Genomic DNA, 24,757 nt, shown 5'->3' on the forward strand with positions numbered 1-24,757 from the left:
ATCGGCTCACCGCAACCTCCGCCTCCTGGGTTCAGGCAATTCTCCTGCCTCAGCCTCCCGAGTAGCCGGGACTACAGGCATGTGCCACCATGCCCAGCTGATTTTTTGTATTTTTAGTAGAGACGGGGTTTCACCATGTTGACCAGGATGGTCTCGCTCTCTTGACCTCGTGATCCACCCGCCTTGGCCTCTCAAAGTGCTGGGATTACAGGCGTGAGCCACCGCGCCCGGCTAAATACTTTCTTAGAAAAATTAAATATCAAATAATACATTGTCAATATTACATAGTCTATGTTTCATTAACCTTGTGGCTTGACTCTTCACAGTCTTAATGTGCTCTTTGATGACTAGATCTACTGACTTTCAAATGGTCCAATTTGCTGGTAATTTTTTTGTATAATGCTTTTTTTTTCTGTTTAAGAAAGAAGGGTGCCACTGGCAAGTTTCTTATAATATTCCCCTGTGTTGTCTTCTAAAAGCTTTATTGATCTAATTTCATATTTAATTATAAGTCCAAGGCTGGGCACAGTGGCTCATGCCTGTAATCCCAGCACTTTGGGAGGTCAAGGTGGGCAGATGATCTAAGGCCAGGAGTTCGATCCTGACCAACATGGAGAAACCTGGTCTCTACTGAAAACACAAAATTAGCCGGGCGTGGTGGCATGTGCCTGTAAGCCCAGCTACTTGGTAGGCTGAGGCAGGGCATGAGAATGGCTTGAACCTGGGAGGAATAGGTTCTGGTGAGATGAGATCAGGCCATTGCACTCTAGCCTGGGCAACAAGAGCAAAACTCTACCTCAAAAACAAACAATCAAACAAACAAACAAAAATAGATGTAAGTCCATCTGGAAACAGTTTTCTGTGTACCATGTTAATTAGGGAAAACTTTTTTGATTTTTTTTTTTGTCTTTTGTTTGTTTTCTGTAAGTATACCCAATTGATTTAATATCCTCATATATATTTGTATCATTAAATCTATTGGAAATAAAAAGAAAGCTAAGATGTCTTAGCAGAAAAGATTTTTAAATACGAAAAAAGAATGGATGGGAGCAGTGGCTCACACATGTAGTCCCAGCACTTCAGGAGGCCAAGGTGGGCAGATGACCTGAGGCCAGGCATTTGAGACCAGCCTGACCAACATAGTGAAACCCCAGCCCTACTAAAAATACAAAAATTAGCCGGGCATGGTGGCACACACCTGTAGTCCCAGCTGAGGCGGAAGAATCGCTTGACCCCAGGAGGCGGAGGTTGCAGTGAGCCAAGATCATGCCACTGCAATCCAGCCTGGGCAACAGATTGAGTGAGATTATGCCTCAAAAAACCAAGAAACAAACAAACAAAAAAAAGAAAAATAATTTAAATAGTAAAATTAAATGTTATATAAGAAAGCATTTACACTGAAATATTATCAATAAATTCAATTTTATGAGTAATAAATTGATTCTTTCATACCAAAATGTTTAACAATATTCAGCAGCAAGTCTGATAGCTAATTTAATTTTTTAAATGCCATGAGTTGAAAGGATATTTCAGTATTTCTTCAAGAACTAAAATTTCTATGATTTTTATTGGTGACAGTTTCCATATACTGCTAATAGTAATGCTATTTGCTGCCTATATTCATACATGTATATGAAAGGAATAATACACTTTGTTTAGAGATTAGCAGAAATAAAGTTTTAATTCTGTCCCACTCAAGTTCATGAGTCCCTTTAATTTGATATCCAGATAGTGCATAGAATTCAAATTTAAAAATCACAGATTTAAGGAAATTAACACTCCTGCTTCAAGCCATAGCAGTATCATTGTCATAGTTACTTTGTTATACAATTGGTGATCATGTACATACTAGGTTGTTTTTTTCCATTTTGTTACATACCTGTTTCTATTTATTCTTTCACCAATACAACAGTGCATTAATTACTTCATTTTAACAAAAGGACTTGAAATTTAGCAGTGCAAATATTAAGCTTTATTTGTCTTCAAAAGTATTTTGACTATCTTAGCCATTTTAACTTTTATATAAATTTAAAACAATTTTGAAAAAACCTGCCACTGTTTTGATTAGGTTTTGTTCAATAGATCATTTCAGAAAGCCTTGACAACATAGAACTTTTTGATCTACAAGTGTAAAATTTTCATCTTCTTATTTATAATTTTAAATTCATTCAATTATGTTTGATAGTTTTCCATATAAAGACAATGCTAGATCTATGTAAATTTTTATGCTTCTAACGATATATGGTCAATGGCTTATCTGATTTTTCTAAAATATAAAAATACAATTTTTTCATATTAATTTTTTAACCAACAACTAAGACAATTATTTTAAATTTTTATAGATTGTCTGCATTTTGGTGATTTTAACTGCATGTGGGTAGTGTAATTTATTCCCTTCCAATATTTATATATGCATTTTATTTGCTGGCCTTACTGCATTGTTGACTAGACTTGGTTGCAGTGGACATGTTTATGTAATTGATTTCAGAGGAAAGGTGTGCAGTTTTTAATCACTGATGCAATTTTTGCTTTAGTAGCTATTAGTTATACTTCATCAGATTTTAAATGCTCAATTTTATTTTCAGTGTTCTAAGATATTAAATCATGAGTAAATAATTTTTTTATTTAATTTATCATGATTTTTGTCAAATGTCTTTGCATCTATTGATAGATTTCCCTTTATTCTGTAGCTAGAGTAAAATTTATTGATATTTGAATGTTAAAAATGAATTCTTGGTATAAACTCACCTTAATCATGATATAAAATCCTTCTATGTTCTACTTTAATTAATTTGCTAAAATTTCTATAGACATTTGTGCATCTGACTTTAAGTAAAATACTAAGATACAATTTTTCTTTTCTTATAATGTTTTTGTTGTTTTAGTTATTATTATGCTTATTTATAAATAAAGAAAATTAAGAGATGCTTTATTTTTAAATTTGTCTTCCCTAGAGAGTTTAAGATTGGTGTTAATTCTTTCTTAAAATGTTGGTAAATATAACTGGATGAACTATCTGTGCTTGAAGTTTTCTTTCTGGAAAAATATAGGAGTACACTTTGTTTACTTATTTATTTTTTAATTTTTACCTCTGTGAATTTTAGGAGGTTAGCCTCACTCTGCAGTTTAGGATCTTTCTGAACAACTCCTGGTATTCATGGAACTCCAAAACGCCAATCTCTGTCTTCTAGTTTAAACAAATGTTTTGTGTTCCTAGACTACCATGTTCCATTTAAAGCCAGTTAAAAGGACAATTTCCCTATTTGATGCGCAAAAGAAAAAAGGAATTTACCCAATGGAATAGTCAGAGAGACTAATTTGAAAATCTCACCATGCTGGATTTCCGTTTTTCTCTGTTCCTTTGACCACTATAGTTCAGCTTGCCTGAATTATATAATGAAGTATTCAAGCAGTTGTTGTATGTTCTTTATCTAGCTTTCATAGTTGCTTTCAGTAGGAGGTTAGCAAAGTAAGAGTTACCCAAACAGGGCTGGAATTTGAAGTCCCAAAATTGGTTTTCATGCATTGTTATTCTGATGAAGGATTCTTTTCCCATTATCTCATTTTCTATTCTTATACTCATTAATATTTATTGCTATCAACATGAAAGATTTTCTTTGCAAAAGCAATTAAATGCAGTGCTTATTTTTAAAGCTCTTATCTAAGATCGCCTTTTTTCAGAGCCCAAGGAAGTAGTAACAATAAATTAAACTTAGTCTGCTCTTACTTTATCCTCTTGCCAACATCAACAAATGGCTTCAGAGCTAGCTCCATCAATATATATACACACCCCATTAAAATTCTTTCTTTCTCTCTCATATTTTTCAATATGTCTGAAAACTCTATGTACCATGAATTTTTATGTACAAGTAAAACAGCGCTATTTATTGAGTTTAGTGCACAAAAGAAAAAAGGAGAAAGGATTGGCAGCAACTGGTATCTCCCTGAAGCCGTATCACTGCTCAGTGGATTGTGCTCCAAGGTCCTGTGAATTATGTCTCAAGATGTGTGTCTGGTGATATCGGAGATTTTAATAAATCTTTTCAATCATGGCTTGTCAATATTGGGCCCAGCTTTTTCCTATTAGTTGGTTTTTTGAATGAAAGAGAATTTTAGGGTCAATTTGGGCTGAAAACAGCATTAAAACATGCAAGATGCAAACTGCAACAAACTTCCCTCTCCACTCAGCATTCCTATCCTTCTAACTCGCAGGGTTCATTACTCCCCTAATTCTTAGCCATTAGAAGGTTATATACTCAAGACTGGGCAATTGTATCTGATACTGGTCTTTTCTCTAATGCACTGAATGTTGATATAATGAATGGAAACATTTCTTTGACAGAGTTTGTGACCAATTGCTAAGTTATGTATAGTGTATAAAATATTTGAAAACAGATGGTATATGCACTTATCCTTGAAATCCAAGTTTAAAAAGTCATCATACCGCCTTTCTGAGGATTTTTTTCCCACCATCTCAGAGAGATAATTTTTAAACTTTCATTTTCAGTATGTCATAGTGAAACACATTTTACTGTAGTCAGTTGTTAATATGTAGTTGTCTCCGTTATGCATATCTCTATCCCCCAAAATAATAATTTCTTCTTTTTGGAGACAGTGTCTTGCTTTGTTGTGCAGGCTGGAGTGTAGTGATGTGATCATGGCTCATTGCAACCTTGAACACCTGGGCTCAAGCAATCCTCCTGCCTCAGCCTCTCAATAGTGGAAACTACACATGCACAACACCATACCTGGCTAATTATGTTTTTCTTTCTCTTTTTGAGAGAAAAGCTCACATTGTTGACCAGGCTGGTTTTGAACTCCTGGCCTCAAGTAATCCTCCTGCCTCAGCCTCCCAAAGTGATGGGATTGCAGGCAGGAGTCACTGCCCTGGAGGAAAAGACAATGACAGTTTCTCATTCATATTTCTGTTCATCTAATGTCAAACAAGGAAGAGCTTCACAATCAAAATGGCAGTGATATGGTTTGGGTATCTGTCTCCTCCAAATCTCATGTTGAAATGTAATCACCTATGTTAGAGGTGGGGCCTGGTGGGAAGTTTTGGGACATGGCAACAAATCCCTCATGAATGGCTTGGTGCTATCCTCAAGACAGTGAGTGAGTTCTCACAAGATCTGGTTGTTTTGAAGAGTGTGGCACCTCCCTGACTCTCTCTTGCCCCTCCTTTGACCAGGTAACATTCTGGCTCCCCTTTACCTTCAGACATGATTATAAGCTTCCTGAGGCCTCACCAGAAGCAGAAGCCAACATCATGCTTCTTTTAAAGCCTGCAAAATCATGAGCCCATTTAACCTCTTTTCTTTGTAAATTACCTAGCCTTGGGTGTTTATTTATAGCAATGCAAGAACATAGTGACACAAGTAGAAATCAATTAATGAAAGTTCCATATATAAGGTTATTCATGTATTCATGAAATGTCTATTTTACTTTCTTCAAAGGTATATTTTGCTTAAAATAATTGAACATATGAATAAAAAACTTTGTATAAACACAACTTTAGGCTAAAAATATAGCATGAAAATTCTCTATGGCGTCTGAACTTTTAAACAAGAATTTAGACTGTCAACAGTAATCTTATTTAGCTTGGAATGTGAGATTAGATACACCTAAAAATGTTACCGGAGAGTTGAACTCAAGGAAATGCAATCAGCCTAGCCAGAAAATGAAATTCAAATCACAAACTTAAATGGAAGGAAAAAAAAAAAAAACAGACAACATTTCAAAGAAACCTGAAATTACTTTGTTGGAAATGCAGAAGAGGATAATTGCAAGGAGATGATCACTGACTGCTTAAAACTATTCTAGAGAAAATATATTTAAAAACCAAATGTGTTTGTTCTGCATCAGGCAAAATTGAGCTGAACCAAAGAAGCAAGTAGGCTCCCATTTGCTGAACCAAATGTTTTAATGGAAAAGCGTTATTTTCAGATATCCAGTTTTACTTACTCATTAATAAGTATTAAGAAGCTTATTAATACTGTAAGGGAAAAAAATGTTCTCTTTGAAGTAGTGTAGAAAGAATGATACACTCAGTGTAAATGCATGTGTAAAGAGAATCAATATGTTTTTTTCAAAGTTTCACAAATATTTATGAGGGATTCACACATGTTATGAACATTTAACAAAGTCCATGTTATAAGTCTTGGGGATTTGTGTTCTTACATAAAAGACAAGATTTGTATTAAAGAGCACCCTGACATTTCTCTTTTCTAAAGACTTTTAGTCACTATTTTGTCCAAGTAATAAAATGATTTAGAGTCCACAAAGCTTCATTACAGCTTTTAAATTAAAGTATTTGCTTCCATTAGCAACACTATTTGTATGTTTTGCTTCAGTGTTTCATTTGAAATTTAACTGATAAAAAGGCAGTCATTCAGTTAGTCAACAAGGCATTTACTAATTACCTGCCATGTGTCAGGCGTTCTTCTCCAAACTGTGAATACCAAGTCAAACATAAAAGGATTCATGACTTCAAATAGCTTACATTTAATTGGGAAAGACAGGCATTATTTAATGTAATAACTATTTTAATCCTCTGTCTTTCTTCCTATAAGTTTAGAATACATTGAGCATAATTAAAATTTAACAGGAGGAAGAAAAACTAGCAGTTGAAATAATAAAACACTGCATTTATTACATGGTTAAATCTTCTTTGATTTTAAGGTATGATTTGAATATTAATATAATTCAATGTAAAAACAAATATTTTAATAAAATAATCTACTCATAAATGTACAGATGTCCATAATCTCTGTAAAATTTTATTTGGATGGATGTATTTATATTCCAGGCTTATTTGGCTTATTAAACAATATTATGTATTTCTGAATTTTGGTGAATCTTGCCTTGAAGGTTTGCCAAAAATATCTATGTGAGCAGTGAGGTCATTAGGATGGTTAGTAAATAACTCATTTCTCTCATCAGAGGATTATAAACTTAATAAAGCAATTTGTAATTATAGTTTTAATCTAAATAGCTCAATCATGTTCTGCACAAAAGACATCCCTTTGAAAATATTATATAATGAAAGTCGGGGCTATTATAATGATTTTAGGAAAGTACATAAATGCTGACTGCTGAATTGTAGACTAAGTTTTGGAAATTGGTTCCATTCTGTTGTTTATATTTGGGTTATTATATTGAATGCACATCCTGACTACACTGTAAAAAATATTTTAGTTTCATTGATCATTTTTATTTGCACTGAAGTCTTATATTATCTCTTATGAAATTCTGCTTTATAAAAATAATATCTACTTGAAACTCCTATAAATGGCTATAGTTCTCCAATTAAATACACTCCTTTCTGTCTTCTTGCTTAACCTCCTGAAATACATAAATACATAAACTGTTTCTAATATTTAAAGGATGTTTTCTATTCTTCAGAGCACAATTGCATAATAAGTTGTCAGGAAGATGGAACATTTAAGATTCTGGTAGATATTTCTAAAACAGAAATCCAAGTACTTTAAATTATGAAATTCTTCCCAAAATTAGATATTCTAAAAAGCACAGATGTTTCTCCCCCCACAATATATGGAATGTGTCTGCTTATCTAAACATATATTAAAAACAATCTTATTACCAAACCGTTTGTCAGCAAACATCATCCAACAATAATTATTATCTAGCCAATCTTTCCATTTACTAATAGTATTGAATGATTAACTCCTTGTGCCAGAAATGCTTTTGACATTACAGCAAACACACATTAAAAAAACATAGTGTTCTGCCTTTATGTAGCTCCCTACACATTAAAATGCTGTTAAAAATTTACAAGCATGAAATAAATGCTATAACAATGATTTGTAAAGAAAATGAAAGCAATTAGAGAAGTGCAATTTCATTTGCCTAGAAACAAAATAAATGAAATATTTGAAGATGAGTAGGAAAACCTTGGTTAGAGAATGGAGGTGGGGATGGCAGTACCCACAACAGAAGGTGCGTGTTCAACAGCACTGACATTATAAAAATAAGTGCATGGGCACATCCATACAACAGAAAGGATTTTCTGCGTCTGGTTTCCATATCCATACTAGTTGTAATGCAAAGTGTGTGCTAATAATTTATCATCAATTGGAAAATTCTACAGTAAATGGAATGCGTATTATATTTTAGTAATGATAAGGTTTACCTTTAAAGTTTGAGGTGCTTTGTCAGTAATATGGTTAAATACTTCCTAAAATCAACAATAAATTTATATTTAAGGCTATTTACTTCATATATGATACACAATGGCCTCTTCCCTTACTGAAAATAATTTATTAACAATTTGTGGCATGGGTAGGAATATTTTAATTACTGTGTAAAAGATACTGAATCTTCCACAAGTTTTACTCATTAAGTAAACATAAAGAGGAAAGGAAGAAAGAGGTACAGTTAGGAACTGGGATAGTATCCCAGTGGAGACCCAGTACATAACAGAAATGAGCTTTCATTATTTGCAACTGTCATTAGCAATTATAGAAACCTACTATGGACTGAACATTGAACTGGAGATCATTATCTTCAGTGAAACAACTCAAAGAAAGTCAAATATTGCATGTCCTCACTTACGGGTGGGAGCTAACATGGACATGGAGTGTGGAAAGGTGGGAGGAAAATGAGGGATGAGAAATTACTTCATGGGTACAATATACATTATTCGGTTGGTGATAACACTAAAAGCCCAGACATCACCAACACACCATGTATTCATATAATGAAAACTGAGCCGAGCGTGGTGGCTCACGCCTGTAATCCCAGCACTTTGGGAGGCCAAGGCGGGCGGATCACCTGAGACCCAGAGTTCAAGACCAGTCTGATTGACATGGTGAAACCCTGTCTCTACTAAAAATACAAAATTAGCCTGGCATGGTGGTGCATGCCTGTAATCTTAACCACTTGGGAGGCTGAGGCAGGAGAATTGCTTGAACCCAGGAGGCAGAGATTGTAGTAGCCGAGATTGTGCCATCGCACTCCAGCCTGGGCAACAAGAGCAAAACACTTTCTCACGATATTATCTAAATATAGTTACCTCCCAAAGGTCACACCTCTGACTACCATCACACTGGGGGTTCGGGTTCAAAATCTGGATGTTTTTAATTTTTATAAATTTAAGGGGTACAAGTGCAGTTTTTTTTCTTTTCTTTTTTTTTTTTTTTGAAAAAGAGTTTTGCTCATCATGATGAGGTTATCCCCCTTTAAGAAAAGCAAGACCCCAGATCTTTCTCTCCCCACCACCTTCCAATGTGATAATACAGAAAATCAGATGTAGTCCTACTGCAAGACAGGAAGAGGCCTTCAGGAAAAACTGAACTGGCCCGTGCCTTAATCTTGATTCCCCAGCTCCCAGAATTATGAGAAGCAGATTGTTGTTTAAGTCACCCAGCCTTTGACATTTGTTATAGCAGCCTGAACTACTAAAACACTGAAGAATGAAATATTAATTTAAAAAACCTTACTACCATTTTATGCATAGGCAGCTACAAAATACTTTTATTTTTTTTAATTTCAACATATATAGACTATTTCTATGCTATAGGACCTATGAGCCACTAATGAGTAAAATCAATAAATGCAATTTAATTCTCTGCTCATCTAGATATTCACTAAACTCAGAAGTAGTATACATGATAGCACTATAATTTACATAAAGAATAAATAGGTCCCAGGAGTCACCAGATAATCAATACATTGCTTTTGTTCTAACTGCTTGAATAAAAGAAAGTTCAATCTTTTCCAAAAATAGCCATCCTCATAAGTTCACGTCCTTTGCAGGGACATGGATAAAGCTGGAAATCATCATTCTTAGCAAACTGACACAAGAACAGAAAACCAAACACCACATGTTCTCACTTGTAAGTGGGTGTTGAACAATGGACCCACTTACACATGGACACAGGGAGGGGAACATCACACACCCACACAGGGGTCTGTCGGGGATGGGGGGCTAGGGGAGGGATAGCAGGATGTGGAGGGGTAGGGGAGAGATAGCATTATGAGAAATACCTAATGTAGATGACGGGGTGATGGATACAGAAAACCACCATGGCACATGTGTACCTATGTAACAAACCTGCACTTTCTGCACATGTACCCCAGAACTTAAAGTATAATAAAAAAAATTTTCCATCATCAAAGATGGCTGATAATTTTTTCTATTTATTCAAGTATTTATATAATTAAAGACACACCATTGTGTGCAAAGGGTTTGTTTCCTTTATTTTCATGTATAATCATAGTCACTTCTCTGAGCTGTGCAGTGCTATCTCTCTGTTAAATTATCAGTTCCATAAGGACAAGATCATCATTGCTTTGCTACTGCTGTCCAGACAGAACCTAATATTCTGTTTTTAGTATTTTAGTTTCTTTAGGGAAGATATTCCCGTTGCAAACTTCTATAATAACACATTGTTATTCTTTTTATCACAAGTCTTTTATTTCCAGACAATACTTTTCTATCTTTATGCCAATAACTTAATATTTTCTTGAATGTTGTAGCTTTCTATTAGCTCTTGAAATCAGGTAGTGTTACTCCTTAAACTATTCTGCCTTTTCAAGTTACTTAGGCATTTTAATTCCTTGAATTTTCACATGAATTTTAGATTCAGTTTGTCATTTTCCACACCAAAAAAAAAAAAAAAAAAATCTACCGAGCTTTTGATTAACATTGTATGAAATCTACAGATATATTTGGAGACAATTGATATCTTAACCATAATGAGTTTTTTAATTATTCTTTAATATGGTTTACCTCTCCATTCATTAATGTTTTCTTTACGTACCTTAAATTGTTTTGTATTTTTCAATATGCAGGTCTTTCACATTATTTATTGTATTTATCCTGAAGTATTTCATGTTTTATACTTTTGTAAATGCTACTTTTTTCCAAGTAGCATTAATAGTGGATGGAAATACCACTGATTTTTATGTATTGATCTTTTATCTCTCATCCTAGTTAAATTCACTTCTAATAGCTTTTTTCTATTGAAAAATCAAGGATAATTTATCTCATACATTGTAATTTTGCTCCCTAGAAGTAAGATTTGAGTTCAAAAAAAAAAAAAAATACCTTGTGTCAGTGCTTGACTCTTTAAACCTGTGGAGTATAATTACAATAACCTTTCATATGCTTATCTAATTTTAACATTTATGACAATCCTGAGTTAGTTTACAATAAATGGTTTTTCCCCTTCTTATAGGTGATATTTTCCTGCTTCTTAGCATGCCTGATGATTTTGTATAGGATGCAGACATTGTGACTCTTACCTGTTTAGATCCTCAATACTCCTGTATTGCCATACAGTTTCTTCATCTTTTTTATGAAATAGTTATGTGAGACAATTTGACCTTGTTGGTTATTTCTTTTAAAATTTGTTAAGTGGCAGTGCTCAGTCTTGGGCCAATTTTCTCACTGCTTAAGTCAAATTTTTCTGATACACTATCCAGTGCCCGATGAATATGGAGGATTTCCTGTTTGGATGTTAAGACCAAGCTCTACTTCTGGCCCTATGTAAACATGAGGCATTGTTGACTTTAATTCTTTAGGTAGTTCTTTCCCTGGTCTCAGTTTCTTCAAATGCATGCACTGATCTCTACTCAGCTAAATAATTAAGAGAAACCCTCTAGTGTCTCCAAAGTTTTTAACTGCACAATTTTCTCCTCTTCAACATACTGTTCTGTGAATTCTAGGTGCCTTGGTTTCCTCAGACTCTGAGCTCCATCTCAACTCTTCAGTGATGTGCACTTCCTAAATTTACCGTCACTGAGCCATGGCCAGAAAATATCCCAGCACAGTAGTAGGCATTGGCAGATTGAAGGAATTCCTCATTTGTTTCCCTTCCCTCAAGAATCACTGCCCTTCACTGCCTCATACCTGGTGTTTTGAAAACTGTTGCTTTATATTTTGTCCCTTCTTTGTTTATTTTAAATAGGAGAGTGAACCAGGTTCCTTTTAGTTCACCTAGCTGAAAAGAACATTAACCTTTGTTTCTATTTTAACTATTATAAAATTACACTTACATTTTTTTCATTGTGCAATAAAACTGTTTTATTTAAATTAACATTCTTCCTAATCACTTTCATGCTAAAATTGAAGGAAAAAATAAATCACACCAGAGCCAAGCTTTATATGTGTTTTAGTTGGAGTTTTCGAGAGAAATAAAACCATAAATTGAGATCTATAGTCTATAGATTCTCCATCTATAGGGATAGAATATATATTTACAAATATATACATATGTGAACATTTTTATTATGAAAATTGGCTTACATGATAATGGAAGCTGAGAAACCTCATTATCTGCCACTTCCAAGTTGGAAAACCAAGAAAGCTGGTGGGGTAATTCGGTCTGAGTTAAAAGGCCTGAGAACCAGAGGAGCTAATGATGCCAGATCAAGGCTGAAGATGCTAGAACCAACAGGAGATGGGGGTGGGGATGGGAGGCTGCTGGTGTAAACCCTGAGCCCAAAGGCCCAAGAACCAGGGGTTCTTATGTCCAAGGGCAGGAGAAGATGGATCTTCTAGCTCAAGAAGAAAAAGAAAGAATGAGCCCTACCTCTGCCTTTTTGTGCTATTTAATGTTGGATGATGTTCACCCGCCTTGGTGAGGGCCAGTCTTTCAGGCACAGCCTAATAACTCAAATCCTAATTTCCTCCAGAAATTCTGTCACAGACAAACCCAGAAATAATGTTTTGCAGGCTACCTGGTCATCCTTTAGCACAGTCAAGTTGACACATAAAATTAATCACCAAGATATTTTAGAAGTCTGATTTGTTTCTTGAAAAGAAAAATATCTACATACTTATCTTGAGGGGGCCTGAGTGGTCATTCTGTACGTTTAGCTGCCTGGCACGTATGCTTAAACAGATGGATACATTTCATGTGGACGTTGGCCTCCAATACCCTTGATAACAACCAAAAGTGCTTGTAAGAGAAATGAAATTTAAATCTACTTAATCATTGTTAAATGTGCTACAATGATTGCCAGGATTGTCTCCCATAAATCATGAAGGAGACAATTTTGGCCTAAACAAACGTAAAAATAATTGAACTTCCTTCCATAATTTAGCAGTGATTTGTTGAACCCTACAACTTTCCCCAATAAAGAATCTTTCATTCTTCTTTTGTTCCGGTAATGAGTTTTTTACATTTATGTAAAGTTATCTAAAAGAGAAAACTAACCTATGATGTTAGAAGTTAGGAGTGTGGTATCTTGGGTCAAGTGAGAACGCAGTGATCAGGAGATAGAGGGCCATTCTGAGATGCTTTTTATGCTCCAACTCTCATTCTTCATGGTGATAATATTGTTGTGTTATATATGTGCTAACTTTTGATTCCACTGGCTTGCACATTATAAAAATGTGTCAATTTATTGAGGCCAGTTATTGCTCATGTTCTTTCCCATATCTGGTGTTAAGTTAAACTACAGTCATGTGTAGCATAAGGACGTGTTGATCATGAATGACCCTTTTTCTAACTAACAGTGATCTCATAACCTTATAATGAAGCTGAAAAATTCCTTTCGCCTAGTGACTTCATAGCCATAGTCATGTCACCGCATGATACATTGCTCATGTGTGATGATGCTGGTGTAAACAAAACTATGAGCTGTCAGCTGTATAAAACTATCACATGTTTACAACTATGTATGGTAAAGAATAATAAATGCCTAATACTGATGTATGTATTTGCTATACTGTATATTTTATCATTATTTTACAATGTATGCCTTCTACTTGTCAAAAAAAAAAAAGATTAACTGTAAATATGTCTCAGGCAGGTCCATCAGGAGGTATTCCAGAAGAAAACACTGTTATCACAAGAGATGACAGCTCCATGGGTGTTATTGCCCTTGAAGACTTTTCAGTGGGACAAGATGTGGAGATGGAAGACAGTGATATTGATGATCCTGCTTCTGTGTCGGCTTAGGCTAACATGTGTGTTTGTGTTTCAGTTTTTACTAAGAAAATATAAGAAGTGAAAAAAATTAAAAATCTTACAGAATTAGGGTGTAAAGAAAAATATTTTTGTACAGCTGTACAATGTATGGTTTGAACTAAGTTATTACAAAAGAGTCAAAAAGATCAGAAAAATTAAAAGTTACGTAGTAAAAAGGTTACAGTAAGCTAAGGTGAATTCACTACTGAAACACGAATTTTTTAAAATAAATGTAGGGAAGCCTAGGTATGCAGTGTTAATTTAGCCTACAGCAGCGAAAGGTAAAGTTCTAAGCCTTCACATTCACTCACCACTCTCTCACTGACTTACCTAGAGCAACTTCCAGTCCCGCAAGCTCCATTTGTAATAAGTACTCTCTACAGGTATACCAGTTTTTATCTTCTACACTGTATGTTTACTATGCCTTTTCTATGTTTAGATACATTTTTAGTATACAAATACTTACCATTGTGCTACAACTGCCCCCAGTCTTCAGCACAATACGGTGCTATATAGGTTTGTAGCCTAGAGCAATCGGCTACACCAGATAGCCCAGGTGTGCAGTAGGCTTATATCCTCCAGGTTTATGTAAGTACACTCCGTGATGTTGCACAATGATGAAATCACCTAATGACACATTTCTCAGAACACGTCCCTGCCGTTAAGCAACACGTGACTATACTTTACTACTGCTTTATCTACAACAAAAGAAACTATTTGTCTCGTACCCTAATCTTTTCTTAATTGATTGGCAAAAAATTTTAATTTGCAATTTTGTCAGAGTGAATGAAATTAACATATGAAATTATATTTATTAAAGGTTAACTTATTTTTGCTTTTCCTAATAAGTACAGCCAATGATATTCATATTTTGTATTGATTTACAAATCTACCTTGCATAAAGGCATTAATGTTTGTCAGATTAAGATCCTAATATTTTTGTAATCTGTTGCTGGCATTTGTATTTATGTTATTTAAATGTTCACAAGTTTTTATTTTTACATTTGAATTTTAATTGGTTTATCTGTATAAGTGTTTCCGTGCACTTTAAACTTATAAAGAATTTTACCATTCATAAATAAGTAATCTGAAATATTTTAATATATTTAGTTTATTTTAATGGTGTGATTATGTCTAAAAAATATTTTGTTTTGAGATAATTAACTGCCCCCAAAATAGTAAGTAATTAAAGAAGTAGCATCACTAACTGGGAGTGTTGCAGAATAACTGATTTATTACAAGGATTTGACCTCAGGTAATTTTGGAACCTGGTTATACAGTGTGTGTATGGCTGTGGTGTCTGCATCTGAGACTAGACCTGAAATCAGCAGGCCAAGCAGTGGCGAAGGAAAGGTAGACATGAATTAGAAGACAGCAAAGACAAACTGGAACTCACCTTGATGAAGTGGATCTCACCTCTGTGTCTCACTACCTCCAAGCTGCCAGCTTTTGATGAGGTCTGAGATATGCAGAAGCTGGTGCCTCTTGCCATAGAGCTAAAGGTACGCCTAGCCCTGCAATTAGAGCAGCTGGAGCTAGGAAACTGACAGGAGCTAAATAAATGGCAGGCCCATTCCCTGCTCCAGCGGCAGCACCTGCCTGCATGATTCCGAGAAAGTAAAAAAATAAGATCTGGCTGATACGGCTCCACTTCCACGAGGAGTCAGAATATCGGTGTCAATATGCTTGAACAGCCACAGTGTGCCTGGTGCCTCGCACCAGCATTCTGAGTGTGACAGGATAATAAGTGCAGGTGTACTTCTGCCTTCCAAATCGTAATGCATGCACGCCTCTGGTGGCTGACTCTAATCCAGAACGCTGCAGGAAAGTGAATTATGCATAATGCATTTTCAGCTTAGATAAGAAGACCCAACAAAATCCACTTCAGACTAACGTGTATCTCTCTCTCTCCTCCTCTTTTTTTTTGCCTTTCTGTAAGAGATGGTGTCTCACTCTGTTGCTCAGTCACTCAGGCTGGCATGCAGTGGAGTGATCAAAGATCACTGCCTCCTCAAACCCCTGAGCTCAAGAGATCCTTCCACGTCAGCGTTCAGAGGAGCTGGGACTACAGGCACGCACCACCATGCCGGCTAATTTAAAAAATTTCTTTAAGAAACAGAGTGTGGGGCCGGGCGCGGCGGCTCACGCCTGTAATCCCAGCACTTTGGGAGGCCGAGGCGGGTGGATCACGAGGTCAAGAGATCGAGACCATCCTGGTCAACATGGTGAAATCCCATCTCTACTAAAAATACAAGAAATTAGCTGGGCATGGTGGCACGTGCCTGTAATCCCAGGACTCAGGAGGCTGGGGCAGGAGAATTGCCTGAACCCGGGAGGCGGAGGCTGCGGTGAGCCGAGATCGCGCCATTGCACTCCAGCCTGGATAACAAGAGGGTAACTCCGTCTCAAAAAAAAAAAAAAAAAAAGAAAAAGAAAGAAAAGAAAAAGAAACAGAGTGTCACCATGTTTGGGGATGGTCTGAGACTCCTGGCCTCAAGCAATCCTCCTGTCTTGGCCTCCCAAAGTGCTAGAATTTGCAGGTTTGAACCCCCCACTTCTGGTCCAGACTAAGGAATATCTTAAAATAAAAACACATGTACCCTTGTCCAATGCACACACATAAATAGAGCTATAAATAGTCTCATTGATGTTGTTTTAAAACTCATTATGTATCTTTTAATTTTTTACATTTTTATTATTTTAGCTTTAATAATTTTTATAGCTACATACAATGCCATGGATCATTCACAAACTTAATGTAATTAGAAATAAATAGAAAGCAGATTGTTCCAATTGTATGAATTTCAAAGAAACATGTGAAACAAATCTATGCATTAGAAGACAAGATATTATTACCTTTGGAGAAATGTGTGAAGCTAATTATTAAAAAGAGGCCTGAAGAATGCTTTTGGTATGCTGATAACATTTTTATTTCTTGACCTAGGTGGTGATTATCTAGATATATTGATTGTGTGACAAGTTAGCAACCTTTACTCGTGATTTGTGCATTATTTCAGTGTGTATACATTATTACTATAAAAACTGTTAAAATGCCGTTCCTTTTTAGGGTAGAAAACTAAAATGTTTCTAAATCATCTGTATTGTAAAATGCACATCTGAATGGTATTACTTTTGTAATCCATGACTGTAATCACTATAATTTCTTTTTTTTTTGAGACGGAGTTTCACTCATGTTACCCAGGCTGGAGTGCAATGGTGCGATCTCGGCTCACCGCAACCTCTGCCTCCTGGGTTCAGGCAATTCTCCTGCCTCAGCCTCCTGAGTCGCTGGGATTGCAGGCACACACCACCATGCCCAGCTAATTTTTTGTATTTTTAGTAGAGACGGGGTTTCACCATGTTGACCAGGATGGTCTCGATTTCTTGACCTCGTGATCCACCCGCCTCGGCCTCCCAAAGTGCTGGGATTACAGGCTTGAGCCACCGCGCCCGGCCCAATCATTATAATTTCTTTTAAGAAAAGCAGTCCTTTGTTTAGATCATCTTCCTTTAAATTTGCCTAAAATTTTAACCATTTAAAATCACATCTTATGTCACTATCAGTTTATTGTTCAAGCCTGTATTATTCTAATTATCTTTCATATGAGTATTTCTGTGTAGATCAAGAATTATAGTAAGCCTTTGTTTTAATAAAAGGAGATCTTAAAATGGGTTAGAGAAATCTCTTTCATTTCAGTATAAGGCCCATAATGACCCTAAAAAATAGCTCCCTTTTTCTTTCTAGGAGACATCTTTGATGTCTTCTTGCCCTTTCTTCTCACATTTAATTAATTTCCAAATTACTTTAAACATATTTAGCCTTTTAATCTTTTTATTTTGCCTATCATCATTCTAGTTAATATTCTTATAACAGTTGATAGACTGTGTATACTATTTCCTCTCATATAGCTACCCCTAATCCGTCTGATTGACATTCCTTAATTTTAGTGTGTCTTCCAGTCTTCCTACACATTCACAACAAGCCAGTTTGCTTAAACCTTTTCCTCTGAACAAATACTTACTAATTCTTCAGTTCTTTTATTAAGAAGTTTGAAATTCCTGAATTGGCTTTGAAGGTTCTCTACGAATTGGCTCTATACCCTTTTATCCACGTATCAGTTTCCTCTGCAAAGAGTCCTCTTGGGCTTCCAGAATTTACCATTTTAATGGAGGAAAGGGGCACAGGGCAGGTGTAGAACTGCTATAAAAGATCAAATTTAGCCAGCCAAATAATGAGGGAAATGTAGTACAATGAAACAATGTGTGTGCGTTTCTGTGTGTGTGTGTGTGTGTGTGTGTGTGTGTGTGTGTGTGTAACTTGTCTTAGAAAAGATCAGAAAATATGAAAAGTATACTTTGCAATAAATATTTAGCATACATAATTTTTAAATTAAGTTACCCAAAAATGAAGATAGGACCCATAGTTGCAAAATGGCATTATTTGGCTGGTAGTCACTGCTCTCAGGGATACTGTGCTCTTTAGGGCTGTGAAATTGGGGACATTTTTGATAATATAGCTAAGTTACTATGTTGTATTTGACCGGAGCGTAGAAAGTTACCACAAGACAAAAGTATGCCAGATTGCAGGGTCATTTATTTATGCCGGCGACCACAGAGGACTCACGTCTCTCCAACCTGTGGCGACAACAGGAGGGTGTGACGATTTTTTATACCCGAAAAACCACCTTGGGAGTGGGGGTGAGGGGCGGGGATGGGGATGGAAAGGCTTCAGACATTCCGAGGGCTAGTGGATTCTGTAAATTACCTCCTGGGCAGAGATGAGGGTGGGGGTCTCCGGACATTCCAAGGGATGGGGCTTTTGTCATTCCGTTTGTTACTTAAGTGGTTTACAGAAGTCAAGATAAACATTTGTTTACACATTATCTGGTTAAGGTGGAAATCACAGACCTTAGTTACTTATTACAAGTCACAGGAGCCAAGACGGCATGGGTTAGGACTGCTTGCCTGTCACATTAGTGCCACAGAGAGCAGTTACTGATAAGAAAAGGTAAGCAGCTTTACATAGTTTTGAAGAACAAACTGGCAGTTCTATTTACAGAGGCCAAGGACAGTAGTTATTGTGAGGAGAATGGGGCAGCCATTTCAACTTATCTAAAAACAGTTTTGCATTTTATAAAATAGTTTTGCTCTGGTTCTGGCTCTAGGCCAGCACAATATCACAACTAGATAGGAAAGATAACAGGATTCAAGGAAATATGTTCCCAGTAATACTTACTCTAATGGCCTTTGTATTTTAAATCTTTGGAAACCAAGATGACAGAAAGGATGCACAAAGCAGAGGCCTCTCAATTGCCTTGACCTGTATTTCTAATTCTTAAACATCTTCCAATCTAAATCTAGATTCCTATCAAATTTGACAAGGGACTAGCATTAGAGGAATCTGAAACATTTTTCAGTGTAGAAAATGTAGCAATATATTTGAGAAGCCAAATCAGAGATATGTAGCATATAAAAAAGAAAGGGGGAAGGGTGCTGAAAAAGTATAAAAAAGTATTGCCAAAATTAAACCTTAGAAAGCTGCTCCTTGAGTAACTAGGAAAAAGAAATATAATAGCAGATGGCACTAAACAGGCAGTAACTTTCAATTTTCTTTTTCCTTCTGTCATTATCTAAACTGTCAACTCATATAAGAAAATCCAAGGAAGATATATAAGGAATAAGAAGACACAATTTCTACAGAGAATAAAAAATATGTGAGCAATGGATAACTTGAACTTTTTGGATATGCTTAAATTCACAGCTCCAGTGATGTCAACACTAGAATATATATAGTTACCAAAAGTTATTACAAAGTTATTAACAATTATTTCTTATAAATCAAGAAAATAAAAAGACACAAAACCTGAAAATGCTACAGTAGTATTTTTCTATTAGATGAGATAAAAATACTGTCTTTCTCATAATTTTAATTTATTTTTACCAGATATTCCTGAATTTCTACTCTATTCCAGGTTCTGAACTAGAAAATAGAAATAAAAAGGAGACTACATCTGGCTTACCTAAGAAGATAATAGATTTGTGGTGGAAGCAGGATTATAAAATTGGGAGTATAATAGAAAGCCCTCATTTATAGATAAGTCCGAAGTGTTACACAGAAAAGAAAATATCAGTGTTCATTCTAAGGAGATATACAAAATGTATCACACAAGAAATAGCATCATAATAGACAGAAAGAAATCTGAAGGGCGTAGGGAACAGGATGGAGTGAACAGAAATAAGCATGGCTTATTTAAAGAATGAGGGGAATAGTGGAGTAACTGGGCTATAGGACACACAAACATAAAATACGGAAGGAGAAAATGGTAGGAGGTAAGATTTTCAAGTTAATGTGTGCCAAGATTCTATGTATGATGAGAAAGAGCTTAAGTGTTTTATCTTTAAAACCTTATGAGACACTTCCTTTTTAAGAAAAAAAATTATGTTTATTTGGGGGGGTACAATAGCAGTAAAAAGAATTTTTATATATATACATCTGTTACCAACACACACGTGGCCATGGCAGCTTCAAAAATCATTGTTGGGGCCAGAAGGTTGGCCTTTGGTGTGACTCCTATAGAGCATAGACAGAGGCACACAAAGAAGTGGACTTACAGGAGCTGTGCCTGACTGCTTCTCCAGAGTGGCAGGAGGAGAGCAGTAGAGGCAAGGCCTTTGACTATATGCTAGATAAGACCTCTCCATGTGTAGTACCTGGGAGCATGGAATGTTAGAGGTTAAGCTGAGTACTTGGCTGAAGAGCAAAGTGTTCTCCTAATTACCACAAGAAGGAGTTTCTAGGCACAGGCAGTAATAAATCACCACATTTTAAAAGCAGTTGAATAATGAGTGTGTGCAAGACAACATTTATAGTATGAGAGGAAACAATTGCTTGAAGCAAAGACAATCACTGAGAATAGAGACATGAGTTTAGACGTTAGCATTTGGGTAACAGTTGTATCAATGCAGCACGTCCTCCTTTTAAAGAACAGGTGGATGCAAGGTAGTGCTTTTGGTCAGGATCTTTAGTAGAATTTAGTTAAACTTGGAAGTGAAGCTGAGGGAATCTATTCAATTCCCAGGTCCACAAGGGGGCATATTTTCAAAGGCAAGAACTTCCCAGCGCCATACCTTCACCCACCTCTCTATCCGGGATCTTAAAGGTCTTTGTCTAAACTTTCGAGCACGTGGGGGAAAAAAAAAATCAAAGGTCAATCACTCCAGTGGAAGTTTAAAGGAACCCCTTTCATAGGCCTAAAAACGTAAATGGGGTGGGAATTTCTCCCAGGTTAAAAATCACCTTCTCTCTCATCTGGGCGGACTCCATATCTGGATCCCCTCTCACAATACCTGAGAGCTTCTCTATCTCTATTTTCTTTCTCCTTTTTCTCTCTCTCTGTCTAAATAAATCACTTTCTGCAAAACTCTTTGGGGTCCAATATTTACTTAAAAGCACACTACATCCGATGGGGTCCTCCCTCCCATTCTTGAGAGAGTGAGAGACCAAGGGCCTGGAAGAACACGGGACACCAGGGAGTGAGCTGAGCCTTCCCCAGGTCCTGGAACCTGATCACAGTATTGGCAAGCCAGCCAGGAGTGCAGCATAAGAAACTGTTACTTCAGAGTGGTAAGTCATATGGGATGCCTCTCACTCGCTAAAATCTGTCCTATTGATTTAAGGAGAAAGTGCAGGGCACAGAGCCCACCGGACTTGTGTGGGACTGCGGAGGTTTCAGAAGTATCTGCAGGAATCCCCAGCACTCGCTCTCTCGCTCTCTCTCTTGCGCTCTCTCTCTTGCGCTCTCTCTCTCGTGCTCTCTCTCTCCTCTCTCTCTCTCTCTCTCTCTCTCCTGCATCTCTGGGCCAAGTAGCTAAGGGAGGCAGGGCAGGCAGATGCTATCTGCAGAAACTGGGCGGGACCAGCTGTGCATCCTGGCCATGTGTCCCAGCAGTAAACTAAGCCTGTGGGGGGTGGAGCAGGAGAGCACTCTCCCCAGCCATTTGCTCACCAGCCTTGCCTCCCAGCCATAAACTGGGGCCTCAGGAACAGCAGGTCAGCCCGGGGGGTGGGCCCAGGCTGTTAAAAGCCACAGTTGCTGGTCCTGCGGAGTAGGGGGAGCAAAAGAGCAGGGAGGTGGTGAGGTATGGCCCGGGCCTCCACGGGACTGGGGAGCATAGCGGCCTGGCACACATCCTGGCCAGCCTCTCCTCTGGCTTCACTGGGTGGGTGGCAGCAGTGCAGGGAGGGGGCCCAACGTGCACATAGTCCTGGCGCCATGGCAGACTGGAACGCCACAGGGGCAGGGCAAGCCTTCCCCTCCGGCACATAGCTGTGTAAAGAGGCTCCCAAACAGGGGTGCACCTGGCTTTCAAAGTCAAAGTGGCAAGCAGCATTTTTCTCTTGGCGTGATATCAGGAGCCAGGCTGAAGCCAAAAACAGCTGCTGGCTCCTGCCCCCTGGCTTTTGGGCCCACACCTGGGTTCAGGTTTCAGGAAGGCGAGCTCCTCCCTGGCCTGCTTTTGGAAGGAGCTGCCTATTGGCATAGTGGGTTAGGGGTGTAGGACTGGTAGCGGCAGGATTGCCGGTTCAAATCCCCAGTGGAAACAGTTGTGAATCAGGAAATCTTTTGGGGAATTCAGAAGCTGAAGGCTATGGGACTTTGTGTTTTGTGTATTATTTGTCTTGCTTAGGATTGGTTCTCTCTACAGCAGAACTTCTCCATCTAGAAGATCATAGTCAAACCAGGTCCTAGGATTTTCCTATGATGGCAAATGGGGTGGGGGAGGAGGCCCAGGTGCTGAGGGCATTGTTCCAGCCTCAGCCCTGGGGCCCCACCTTCTTCAGATTAATGTGCATAAAGGTCCCTCCCTAGAATTTTACTCTCCTGGGGCAGTTTTATAATCTGGCCTGTGTAAACTGGATGTTTGCCAGGGGATATTAGTACTCATCTCGCAAGCCTCACTGGCTTGGCTCAGGGATGTGCTGGTACAAACCACCCATCCCAGCAGTCCGCATGTCTCTATGGTAGTCGCTAAAGGCATGCAGACAGTGAGTGTGAGTACCCATGGCGCTGGTATCGTGATTAAACCCAGCACATGGGATACCCCAAAGATGATCACGCATCTTGGGCATACAGAAATTATGAGGTACTGATTGGGGGACACCCCAGATCTAGTGCCCTATCTGAGGGATGCCTCAGATTGAGCAATTGCAATTAATAACCAGCGACGCAAGCATCCCTTGTGTTCGATTTCAGATGGGTGCTACTCTTCCCAAAATAAAGTCACCATTAAAATGTATACTGGAGAATTGGGACCAATTTGACACGTGTTTTTGAAGAAACAGCAGCTCATTTTTCTCTGCTGAACAGTGTGGCCGAAATGCCACCTGCGAGTGGAAAAACCTGGCCTCCTACAGGAAGTATAGATTATGACATTTATTCTACAATTAGACCTGTTTTGTAAAATTGAGGGTAAAATGATTTGTGGTCCCTTATGTGCAACTTTTCTTTTCTCTGAGGAATAGGCTTCAGCTCTGTCAGGCCTGTTCCCCATACCCTACTCATTCCTCCTCAGGACTACCTCTGCATTTGGGACTCCCTGTGGCTACTACCTCCACCAATGCCAACCAGGGCTCCTCAGCCCCTGTACCCCGACAGGAGCCAGGGAGGTGCACATCCCCTTCTCACTTTCTGACAAAGCAAATTAAGTCAGACTTAGGAAAGTTTTCAGATGACCCAGACAAGTACATGGATGTTCTGCAGGGCCTGGGTCAGTCCTGTGAATTAGACTAGAAAGATATCATGCTTAATCAAACCCTAACCAGCAATGAGAGAGAGGCTGCTCTAGCAGCAGCTCAAGAGTTTGGGGACACCTGGTACCTTAGTCAAGTACATGACCTAATGATGCAAGAAGAAAAGGATAGATTTCCTACAGGTAGACAAGCAGTCCCTGGCACAGAACCTCACTGGCATCCTGATTCAGAACAGAGGGACTGGAGTTGTAGGCATTACTTGATCTGCATACTTGAGGGATTAAGGCAAACTAGAAAGAAGCCCATGAACTATGCAATGTTATCCACCATAACTCAGGAAAAGGAAGAAAACAACAACTTTCCTTGAGCAATTGCGGGAGGCCTTACAAAAAGTACACTCCCTTGTCACCAGACTCCATTGCGGGTCAGTTAATACTAAAGGACAAGTTTATTATGTAGTCAGCAGCAGGTACTAGGAGGAAGCTCCAGAAGCTGGCCTTGGGGCCAGAACAGAGTCTAGAATCATACTGAAGCTGGCAACCTCGGTGTTTTATAGTAGAGACCAGGAGGAATAGGCTGAAAGGAAGAGAAGGGACCAGTGGAAATCTGCTGCCTTAGCCATGGCCCTCAGGCAAGCAGACCCCAGGGGCTCAAATGAGGGAGAGGCTCAGGTTAGCCGCCAGCACAAAAGCTTTTTACCAGTGCTGTCTGAAGGGACATTTTACAAGAAAATGCCCCCAGAGGAATGGACCACCACCTCGTCCATGCCTGCTGTGCGAAGGGCATAACTGGAAAAGCACACTGTCCCAGGGGATGAAGGTTCTCAGGGCCTCAGGGGTCTGACCAGATGACCAAACTGCAGGACTGAGGGTACCTGAAGCAATGCCAGCACAAGCTGTCACCCTCACAGAGCCCTGGGTAAAGCTGACCATAGATGGCCAGGAAGTTAATCTTCTCTTGGACACTGGCACGGCCTTCTCAGTACTTCTCCCCTGCCCTGGACACTTGGTGCTTGTTACATCTCTCCCCTCAGACTCTCCCTTTCTAGGCCCATTTTGGGAAAGCC

General features: G+C 38.0%; 1 pseudogene; it reads right to left on the reverse strand.

The window, feature by feature from the left end:
* The window catches only part of LOC108285566, a 33,980-nt pseudogene extending 10,976 nt beyond the window's left edge, over positions 1-23,004 (reverse strand).
* Between the last annotated feature and the right edge of the window lie 1,753 nt (positions 23,005-24,757).

Source organism: Cebus imitator, unplaced genomic scaffold (genome assembly GCF_001604975.1).
Source record: "Cebus imitator isolate Cc_AM_T3 unplaced genomic scaffold, Cebus_imitator-1.0 Scaffold301, whole genome shotgun sequence".
NCBI classification, from domain to species: domain Eukaryota; kingdom Metazoa; phylum Chordata; class Mammalia; order Primates; family Cebidae; genus Cebus; species Cebus imitator.